Genomic DNA, 12,246 nt, shown 5'->3' with positions numbered 1-12,246 from the left:
AGAAAACTAAATCATTACAAATGTACCAGTGCACTGGGAGATTCCCAGTTTTAAAGGATTCAGGCTCTCTAGCAGGCCAGAGAAGTGAAAGGAATTGAGCTCATAAAGAACATGAGATGTAAAAGAAATTGCTGTAATTGCTGAAAATACATTTTTGGACTAGTCTGTTCTACGTACATAAAAGATGTTGCTCCTGGTAACAGGAAAGCAAACATTCTCCAGAGATTGCAACTGCAAATTGGGTGGGATTTTTAAAAGCATTTAAGGGGCTGTGAAACCCAATTTCCACTAACTTTCAGGTGTGTTTGAAAATCTCCACATTTGTGTTCCACCCTTCCTTCCCAAAATGCCATTTGCCATTCCAGAACAGAGCTCTGAGTACATCGCCGCCTTGCATTTTTAAGGAGTTTTTCAATAAAAGAGAGTTCAGGCAGTATGTATATTGAAAATGGCAATAACACCACCTTCTTCAGCTGGATAACTGCAGCACAACCACCACCAGCAGCAAAAAGAACATAGCAATATCTGGCAGATTCTAGCAGCTCAGTTCTGATCTAGTATCACACAAAAAAGTTATCTGACAAAAATGTGATTTCTAGCTTATCTTGTAGGATAAGATTGCCAGGGTGTCACTGAGGTGTAAAATTTCAGTTCATGACACCCACAGGAAATTTTACATATCAAACAGCAAGATAAAATTGTACTCAATGTAGTTTTGTGCATAGGTTGCATAAATGGCTTTTAAATAATGCTTACACAACCATATTTCTGAAAATTTTTGTCATGCATATTATACATTCTGCATATATGTCAGAAAATTCACTCAACAAAAAAGTTTCACAGCAAATTTTAGTGGGAAAACAAAGATGGTAAGGAAACCAGGAAGATAAATATGCATTGAAAAGCAATTTCTCAGTGCAAACATCAACATTAGGAAGCCTTAGGAGCAGATAAACCAATTTCCAAACTAAAGCGTCATCTGGCATACATGTTGTGGAAACAAAACACCTCTGACAAACAAGGCAATAATTTTTATATTGAACATGAGTTACAGGTGTATGTGTCAACCTTATTTCCTTTCCTCATCTACAAAAAAAAAAAAAAATGTCCATGAATCAAGAACTGAATTCTGTAACCACCTAGTTGTATTAAAGAGCTCAAAGATTTTGGCGTCCTTGACACACAGGATTTTTCCTGATGCTTTTCGTGCTGGAGCTAAAATCAGTGAACAGAGGGATGTCCCTTTTACAGTAGAAACAGACTGAAATCATTTTGTATCTCAGAGATTTCCTGCATGAAAAATATCTCTAATAACTACTTTCCATCCAGCAGATTTCTAGTTTCCAGTTAAAAGTGTTCTCACTTACAGTTTTGAAGAAAAAGCTGCTTTCCACATAGGGAATATACTTCAGAGCTCCATACTTCAGTATTTATGTCAGGGAAGCCCGCCTTCAGCTCCCTCTCAGCTCAGGAAAAGGCTCCGACTCCAAACCTCAGAATTACTTCAGTTTTGGTCAGAAGAAACATTCATTTCAGCATTGACTTCAGCCACCAGGAACTGATGGGAATTATATCTGAAGAACTCTGAATTCCTACTCGTAGTTTTGTGCCAGCCCCTTGCCAGATCCCACTTTCTGTCCCTTGGTACCTCACAGTGTTGTGGGCAAATGTGCTGAGCCCCACTGGGGACCTGGACCATGAGGAGGGGGCAGAACTTGAAGCAACTGAGCTGCAGTTCCCTGATGCACAACCAAGAATTCAGTGTTCTCATATCAAAGTTGTTCAATGGGAAAATTTGGATTTCAATTGCCTGGCTAAGAATTAAGTAGGGGAAAAAGCACAACTTTCTTATTGCAAAGAAAGATTACTTTTGAAAAAGACACTTTGGAAAGTACCCAGCTTTATATGTATCTAACTGTACAGACACCTGTTGCAAACTCAAAGGTCTCATCTTAACATATTTCTCTGTTTTGTTTTCGGCTGAGATAATTACTTTTCTTCCTAGCAGCTGATATGGTGCTGTGTTTTGGATTTAGGATGAGAATACTGTTGATAACACACTTGTTTTAGTTCCTGCTGAGCAGTGCTTACACAGAGCCAAGGACTTTTCATCTTCTCATGCTGCCCTGCCATTTATTCATGTTGTCATTTTCTTTCTTTTTTCTTTTTCTTTCTTTCTTTCTTTCTTTCTTTCTTTCTTTCTTTCTTTCTTTCTTTCTTTCTTTCTTTCTTTCTCTTTCTTTCTTTCTTTCTTTCTTTCTTTTTCTTTCTTTCTTTCTTTCTTTTTCTTTCTTTCTTTCTTTCTTTCTTTCTTTCTTTCTTTCTTTCTTTCTTTCTTTCTTTCTTTCTTTCTTTTTTTCTTCTTTTCCTTCCTTCCTTCCTTCCTTCCTTCCTTCCTTCCTTCCTTCCTTCCTTCCTTCCTTCCTTCCTTCCTTCCTTCCTTCCTTCCTTCCTTTTTCTCTTTCTCTCTTTCTCCACAACACTGACATAGTGCATTTGTCCACTGACATCTAATCCAGTCTTCAGAGGGGGATGTGGAACACTTTTCACTAGGAAACCTTTCTCAAGAAAAGATTAAAGAAGTTTTTGTACTGATTTTTGTCAGCTACAAACAAAACTGTATGATCATTTGCCAGAATGAGAAAGTGTTTTACACAAGCAAGAACAGTATAACCAAACTTCAGGAAATTTCACCTGAACGTTTTCTTCTTTTAAGAAGAAACATTCATATTAAATCAGCAACAACAAATACTCACCATAGCACTTGCTGGACATACTAAATTAATGAAGTTATTATTTCTTAGATTTGAGACTACATATCACGTATCTTATGGTATATTTTATTTATTTTTCCCACTCATTGATTTTCAGATGTAAAACATTGAATTTTCTTGGCTCTACTCAAGGAAGACAGAAAGAACAGAGAAGGACTGAGAAAAGCAAGTTTCCTTTTTCCTTGTTGCTACCTCCTTTTTAAATTAGAATGAAAAACATTCCAATTCCAAGTGTTAAGTGGAAACTGAGATTTTATGTCAATTTACTCAATTCCTCAATCTGTATCTTATATTTCACTCAAACATTACATCTACGAAAAAACTCACCCAAGTGATTTCCTAATAAAAATTTCATCATATGTCACTAAAAAAAAAAAAGTACCCATTTTCTGTCTAATATACTCAATTCCATCTTCCTTCTGCCTACCATTACAAGATTGCAAAATACTGGCTTCATTCTCCCTAGGAATTTTCGTTAAATGTCACAGAAGTGTTGGGTAGGGATAAAAGAGTATCTTTTAGAGTCTGGTCAAATTTTTGTAAGGATGCTAGTAGAGCATGATTTGTACTTCTTAGACCTAGCAGATATTTCAGACAGCAAATGAACTGCTGCTAACAGAACATTATTGTTTATCATCTGCTGCTGCTATCAAAATAACAAGAGAAAAAGGTTGTTCTGTTTTGTTTGGTAGCCTGCAAAAAGCTGCCCAAAAACACTACTACTCCCTGAGCATGAATGTTATACTCCAGTTCATGGAACTTTGCAAACTTGCTTCTTAGAGATTCTCTGAGGTACAGTTTTTGTTATATTTACAAATGACTTCTCAGATGAGCAAACTGAAACACAGAGAGTGAAAGGTTTTATTTTTTTTTATTTTTTTTTTCCAAAGCGTATTACCAAGTGTTAGTAAATAAAGGCAGGATGAGGAAAGGGTCCATACCGTGGTTTGTCCAGATAGATCAAGTTCAGCCTGGAACTAACTTCAATTAGCATCAAAGCAGGAAAGGCAGAATGTAGTGGCTCCTGCTAGACGTTGTCATAAGGATGAGGCACATGCAGTTCCAAGTTGCTGTTTTGGCAAACAAAAGCACCTATGTCGCAGTAAGAAAGAAAGGGAAAAAAAGAAAGAAAGAAAGAAAGAAAGAAAGAAAGAAAGAAAGAAAGAAAGAAAGAAAGAAAAGAGGAAAAAAATAAAAAAAGAAAAAAAGAAAAAAAAAGAAAAAAAGAAAAAAGAAAAAAGAATAAAGAAAAAGACAAAAAAAAGAAACAAGAAAAAAACAGAAAAAAAGAAAAAAGAAAAAAAAAGAAAAAAGAAAAAAAGAAAAAAAAGAAAAAAGAATAAAGAAAAAGACAAAAAAAAGAAAAAAAAGGACATATTTGCTCTAGCCATTTGCATTGGTGTTGAACCACAGCAATTTCTGAGCTTTACTAAGATCAAAAAAATGGCTAATATTAAATGGCTAATATTAAAACTGCCAGCTTGGAAGAGAAGACCTGGATCTCTGTCCTTGGTTTATGTATTCTGGAACCTCATTCTTCATGAACTGCTTTGAGGGAGAACAGGGAACTCCCTTTTGATTTTTAAATTTATTAAAAAAAAAAATAGAAGTGACTTCTAGATGACAGAAGGAAATCTGTACTGAGAAGACACATATATCAGCCCTTCAAACAATATCCTTCCCAAGCAGAAATGTGAATACTTCATGAACATGGGATGAACTGCCATAGGAGAAATTGCATACATGTCTCTGAAACACTTTTGTGTCTCTGATTACAGACCAGGACTTACCTCTTGCTCTACCTCCTTCCTACATCTTACCTTGCACATCTGTAAAAACTGCCTTTGTATGACACAGCCACTGCCATCACTGAAAAGATGTGTCCAGTGGACAGGCCACTGAAATGCAAGTTAGGAGATCATTAAGCAATTCTGCATCCCCAGGAAAATCTCTGTGTCTCTACACAGAAAGAACAGAGAAGACCCCAAGTCATTTATACAACACAGGAGCATGTATACTAACTGGAAAAGAATCTTAAGACTTTTGGGTCATTAATACAAGAGAAACCTCACTTATAAATATCCATTGACTGGATAAATATCCAGGAACTGCAGGGACAACCTCTACTTTTCATCAGGTAATTAAATGCACAAAAATACAAAAACTCCAACACCAATCATTCCTGCCAAAGTTTTTAAGAAACACCATTGCCTTCATCCACATTAAGATGGAAACTCAAATAGGGTTTAAGATTATTCTTATTATAATAAGATTATTTACTTGATTTTCTCACTTGGGGTTGTTAGCAAAACAAATCTGATCACGCACAGAATGAGGAAATGCTGTCAGCAAGTAAATCATGTGTACAAAAGAAACTTGAGCATATATAATCCGTCTAGGTTATTTACAATCTGTTCCAAAAATATTTCATAAGCTTACCTCTACAATCCCCATGCAATCACTAGTACAAAAATCCAAAACTAAAGATAATTGTTTGGAATTTGATGTTAAAATTCCCTGTAAAGGAGTCCTTAAAAAAAAAAATATGTTATTATGGAGCTATGGAGCAGCAAACAATAAACACCACAGTGTCTTCAGCATTAAGTAGCAGAAAGTCATTTTGAAAATATTGGTTTATTGGAAACAAAGCATATTTAAACCAATTTGTCTTACATCTCTCACCAAAACCATAGTGAACTGTAAAGGTGACTTTCTTGCTCCAAAAGCTGAAGACATTTAAAAAGAAATAGAACAAAATTAACCCTTCTTTGCTTCACTTTAATCTTTGTTGATTTAGTGAAGGAGATTATTAAAATGTATCTGCTTTCTTCCCATTAAAACATGTATGAACACTCCAAGATAAACTAAGGTAAGAGATTTCAAGCTCATCTGAGATTCTGGAAATCCACACTGAAGCCAACAGTGAACCTCCCATTGACTTCTACAGAGGTGGGACTTATCCGTGCTTTGATTTTGCTGCTTAGGCACTAGGTTTAAGACCACCTCAAATATGCCACTTCAAGTGTTAAGCCCCCCGTTCACACACCATTTCTCACCAGTTCAGACTTCAATTCACAGCCAGGAAGTGGCTTTCTGTTCTAGCACTGTGGGAGTCTGGAGTTTGCCAAAACATGCAGAATGCATGGGGACCTGAAAGGAACTACTTGATAATTTGATGTTTTATCTGTTGTAACACACCTTTCTTGTCTTTTCCTCTAGTACAGTTAAACCATTTTATTTATGGAATGCGTTAAGGGATATCGACAAAATTTAAAGGCAATACTATCTATTACTATGTAAAATAGTGATGAATTATTAATCTCTGACATAGCCTTCAAATATGCTAATGCTACTAGGAAAAACACAGGAAAAGGTTGTCTGTTTCCTGTAATTTGTCATCATACGGCGCTCAGACAGTGAGGCTGCAAGACAATATTTATTCACAGCATAGGAGGCTGAGACCTAGAAGTGATGAGAGATTTGAAGAAAGGGAGATTGAAGCTTTTTCCCTCTCAGATCACAAGGGAATGAGGCTGTGTGGTTTATGTCTGAAATGTTAAACAGTGTGCCCCTTCCCACTGCAAAACCCAGTTTCCTGCTGAAGTTGATAAATTCCTCCATTAACATCCACATCTCAGGTATAAGAGTTGGAGGAAAGTCACACTTTTCACTGAAAAAGCCAAAAATGTGTGATACAACCTTTGTAACTTCCTGGCTCACTAGCCTGTAATGTCTTCAAGGTGAAGGGTCTGTAAGCTATTGGGAAGTGGGAAAACCAAGAGGTTTTGCCTTTGCCTTTGCCTTTGCACTGACACAACACCCTGCCATCACGGCTCTTTCCTCCATGAGTATCATGCTGCCTCAGGCACACAAAGAAAGCTAAAACTGAAGACTCATATATGTTTTTTAATGCCCCATTCTCAATCTAAGTTGTACCAACAGCAAGCTGGAGTGTTATCAGCCCAAGCTGTACTGTTCTCAGCCTACCCAGCCATGAATGTCCAACTATTTGTTCCTTACTGATATTCTATTATATTAGTATAATAAAGGTCAACTTTTCTAATATTTACTTTGTTATCACCTATGTACATCTTTTGACTTCTTTGTTTGCCTTCCTCCTGGTAAATTTGTATAGCATTCCCATGGCACATAGCCCTTCCCCTGTGAAAGCACATTGTGCTCTCGAAGTGAGTGTGCAGAGTGCACCAAGACCTCGACCTGTCCCGGAGGAGCTCAATCCATTCCACCGTGCACCCCTCAACCTCCATCTGCAGCCCTAAGACAATACATTCTTCATGATTTCTAAATTCCAAACACATATAATCCTGGAACTTTTGCTCCACCACAATACTTCGTTTAATAACATGCCATGGGTATGTGTTGTTTGATGGCACAAAGCCTTCTGGGCTAACAGTCAAGGGCAATGGGGAATGGAGAGAGATAAACCTGGTGTGTCTCAACTATACTATCTACAAAGAATTCTCCCTATCATGTACTATACCACACCCAGCTTTCTTCTCAAAAGGAACTAGTTGGTTTGTTCCAAAAAAAGAACCTAAGTGTATGTTTACTTTACATTTATATTTGTTACCAGGGGACTGGGACCCATTACAGTAATGGATAACCAGGATATCTGATGGTGAGTTATTAAAGAAAATGTGTGCCTGTAAGGAGGTCATAACTGCTTCTTGGTTTATCATGACACTTTTTTTCAAGTTTAGGGGGGATTCTGATCTTCAATGCAGAAATCACAAAATTTTCTCACTAGCTTCAGCAAGTCAGTTTTCTGATTCTGACATATTTGGAGTTAACTGCAGAACCATAGATGGTGTGGATGAAGGGTGAGAAGTATGGAGTAATAACTGGGGATAAAAACTAAAGCAAATAATTCTCAGCTATACCATATAGAGCATTGTGTAAAATTAAAGAATGCAAATTATTTCTAGTTCTGCACATTTGTATAGAGAAATGTGGTTGGGTTAGCTGCATTCATTCAAAATACTGAATCATCTAATCACAAGCTGAGAGAGGTAGTATTAAAAAAAGCCCTGAGTTCAGACAGTCCTTGAGATCACTGGAATACGTATTAGAGATGGATGATCCAATTCTGGGGAACTGAAAAGTAATCTTTTCTATTTGAAGATTAGCTGATGAACTGAAAAACTTTATTAAGACTGCAAAACATACTGTGAATTAGCACTTAATTTCAAATGGGGGGTTGTGTCAATGCATTGCTGGGTTGTGGTCATTTACTGGCAGACGGATTGGCAAAAGAAAAGTAACTCTTGTGACATCCAATTTTGCTGCATCAGGGAAACCATATAACACAGCTGAACGCATGATTTCTGTTGCCAGTTAGAAGTGACTTGTAACATACTTGGTGATCATCAATTGGTAGCATAACTTTGGATACTTTTAAGAGAAAATATTTGCTTTCTATAAAGAGGTATGAATGTTTACATCAGTCTTTATTTTCTTTTTTGATGATCTGATTCAACAGCTCCCAGTGAGGGGAAAGCATATTTTGGTATGTCACAAATACGAGGCCAATCTCAAAGTATTATTGGTCAGGAAAGCTCAGAAGCATGTACCTAAGTGATTCCTTTAAATAATGCCTTTCTAAATTTGAGCTTCTAAAAAGAAAGGAGCAGGGAGGTGCTGAGCACTTCTGCAAACCCAACTGGCTGAGCTTGTGCTCAGTAAAGTCACAAAGCACATGCTTAGCTCCAAGCCTGTTCAGCAGTCTGATCCGATTCATTCCAAGATTTAAGTGGGCAGAAAAAGGGTGGACTTCATTATATGTTAATAGTCAGGAATATAATTAAGTGTCTTGCTGAATCAAAGCCTTAATAAGGTGTCTAATTAGTCCTTGGTGAATCCTGGGTGGGAAAAACATTATTGGCATGTTGTCTTTCCCTTTTTCTCCTGGTCCAGAAATACCACAAGAAATTCTGCAGCAGTGTCACTCAGAGTTATTTCAACAGAGTATATTGACTCCTGATTAGGATACATCCACACATTTAAGGAGCCATGTCTGAGGGAGACTTGGCCTTATCCTATGCACTGTCCCACATGAAACGTCCCCAACTCACTCCGTTCCATCCCACAACAGCATTTTTACCTATCTCTTTTCACATTCAGTGCTGTAATCACAGATGCAGAACAGAGCAGGTCCCAGCTCCCTCTCTGCCAAGGCAAAATTACCACTTGGCAAAACGTGGCTGGTGAGCAGAGCAGCTATTCTGCTTCAGCTTTTCTGCATAATGCAGTTTTGTGGTAGCCAAGTGCTTTAAAAAAATCTGGCCTTACTTTTTGTTCTCAGTTCATGGTGAGACACACCACACCATTAGAAGGAAAAAACATCAATTTGCCATGAAAAATTAAGAAAAAATCAGAGTCCAAGTTAACCATCTTGTAAGACAAATATTTAGAGATGCAGGTGGCTGAAAATTTGCATATGCACTCCCTATACATTGTGAAATGTCTACAGTTTATGAATACTTAAAGCCTTAAAAAAGTAAAAAAACCTTTTATTAGTACTGTCCCAGGTCCCTTCATGTCTACTAGAAACTTTCAGCTTTGGTGTTGCTCTGATGTTTTGTCAAATTTCCAGGCAAATAAATCTCATTTTGATTATGTCTGTAAAGTTATGCTTTAGACCAGAGACCTCCTAGAGCTCTGTCTTCAATAAAAAGGGGTAGAAGTGGAACTACTAATTTAGTTTCTTTAAAAGGCATGTATTTTCATGCACATTAAATCCATCTGTTTCTGAAATGTATGCCTTTCTTCAGTGTGTAATTTGATAAAACCCAAAAGAAAGCCTTAGAGCTCCAAACTTAAAGCAGCAAGGGAGAGAGAGTGAGTAAAACCAAGAGCATAACATGGTTGGGAACTTCAGAAAAAAAAAAAAAAAAGCTACTATATTTTTAGAATGCAAAGATGTTAGCAACCCACTCAGAGGATCTTGACATAAACTCTCCATGCAATGTTAAACTTCTAGGAAAAAAATGAATTAATCCCGTCGGTCTGTACTCCAGATACTATTGCTGCAATCAGAAAGAGGCAGGGATGCATATTAATAAAGTATGTTCACCTCTACGCTGAGACTTTAGCTCTCTGCTTGAGGTATGATATGTGCCCAAAATTATGCAATGGCTACTGTTTTGATATTCACCTTTATCTCAAGGAAATTTTATTTCAATGCACTTCAGAAATTCAATGTCTATTTCATGAAGTTAGAGAGGCTTTCAGATCTCCATAGTAGCATCACACACACGGGATTGTCATCAGACATGACTTTACATAGACCCCTATGACATTTCCATGCTGAGTGTCAGTATCCCTAATCACGTGGAGTTTTTTTTTTTTTTTTTGAAAGCTTCAAACACCTCCACACTCAAAGCTTTTCCACAGAGCATTGAAATCATTAACCATGACCACGATGGAACTAGGCAGGATTGTGTTAAAGATCGTCTGTTGCTGTAAGTTATTCCACAGAAGCAAACAACTGGAACCCAAAATGGTGATATCTAATTAAAATATGGAAGACTAAACTTCACTTTAAGGATTGACTTGACTTCACAGACATTTTTTTGCTGTTTTCAGCAGAAAGTGGAAGGTCTGTACACAAAATAGCAAATCTTCAAAGTACACCAAGCAGGAGCCTGTAATTCACAATTTATATTACTTGGAAGTTGTGCTGTGGTTTTGTAACTTTTCTATACATGGGGCCACAATTGGACAATTAGGGCTCAAAATTAAAGCTACAACATAATTTTTGCATCATATTTTTTTTTTGTAGCTAAGAAAAAACAACTCTACTTGTACTTGCTTCACGTGCATAGGAAAATAATTCCAAGGATGCCCTTAAGTTTTCTTCAAGTGGCTTGTTTATTAACTCTTGTGCAAAAATATGTGCTGAGAACTAAGATGAATCTAAGCATCTGGGTACTGTGTGCTAGGACCTCACAGTTTAAGCCTTCGGCATTCTGCTCTCTGCAACTGCTGTTTGTTTTGTTCTCTTGTGCAGCTTGATGTTCATTTTTTTTTTTCTTGCTTGCCCTTTCCACAAGGAACATATCTTCTTGCTCTAGAGATCCTTTCAAAGCTTCTCCATCCCACCCAGTGGCATCCCACAGAAGGGATCCTCTGGCACCCACCATGGCACTTGGGCTCCTGGGATTGCTTTTGTTGGCATCTGACTGCTTGCGGATCAGGTACTTGGGCAGAAAAAAAAACCAAACATCCTGTAGGCAATCAAATTAGGAGATGAACTGGTTTAATTGGATCTTGAAAAGATTGGCATTGATTTACTTTGACACAAAACCCTCCTAACATCACTCTGACCACAGAGGAAACTTAAAAGGGCAATTTTTATATATGGCCTACAGGGAGGATCTAAATTTAAAGTTGCACCACCATAGCTGTATCAGCAGGGCTGGGAAAACAGGGGGGGAACTTTTGCTTAAACAGTCATGTCAGAAGAAATGCTTGGATAGATGCCAATAAAAATGTGTACTTCACAGATGAAGAGGTGTTCTGTCTCCTAACTTGGGGTTAACCACACCACCCCATGTTCTTTTGTGCTGGTATTATTTCATCACACATAGAGGAGGCTGGCAGCCCTAAAAACACCATCAGTGCTTAGGGTAGGGCAAAGTCCTCACTGTAAGTGAGAGTCAGGCCTTTGGAGTTGAGTTGCACACAGATGTTGCCTCCAGGGAGAACAGAGGCTGTTTGTAGCTCACTGATGAGCACCTCCCTGTAGGTTCTTTAGAAGCTGAAATTTTGATCTGGCTTTTTAAATATAAAGGGTGGCATTCCTGTGGGTGTTCTCCATTAGTCACTTTAACACATTACCCACACATTCTGGAATGCAATCAGACCCTTGATGCAGCCTGGTGATGTGGATGGAGTAAGGAATCGCCAGGGCGCCATCATCATTTCCACAACAATGGGTTGTGGTATCATCAACAGTAAAGTCTGCAAAACAGGAAGCTTTGAGTTCCCAGAGAAGGCCTACAAACACAGCAAGAGAGCTCACACCTGTCCCTTGCAAAGGCAGTGGGAGAAATAAATCACTCCTTCTGTAATTCTTCTGATGCATATTGGGTGGCTATATAACACAAAAATCCCATTTTACGTTGTATGTTTCCATTTCCATCGAAGTTTGTTTCCAACTGATGCTTCCCTGATGCCATTGGACTGCTCAACCCTAGAGAATGCATGGAATAAATTGCTTTAAACTATCTTTCTCATGAAAAACTATCGTTTTCTCTCCTCCTTTCATTCCCAGCCTCAAAAAGAAAGGGTATATGAGAGATTTCCTGTCCGATGTTAAGCGTAAATGTCAGAAGTGAAGAAAAAAGATTTGTCATACTGAAAGGTGACATCACAGCCTTTGTCTAAGTGGAAATCAACAGGGGTAAGGCAGCGAGGGAAAGGGGTAAAAATAAATCACACATTACACCAG

The sequence above is a fragment of the Anser anser genome (genome assembly GCF_964211835.1).
Source record: "Anser anser genome assembly, chromosome: Z".
NCBI lineage: Eukaryota > Metazoa > Chordata > Aves > Anseriformes > Anatidae > Anser > Anser anser.
The sequence above is the reverse complement of the archived record's forward strand: the minus strand, read 5'-3'. Positions refer to the sequence as shown.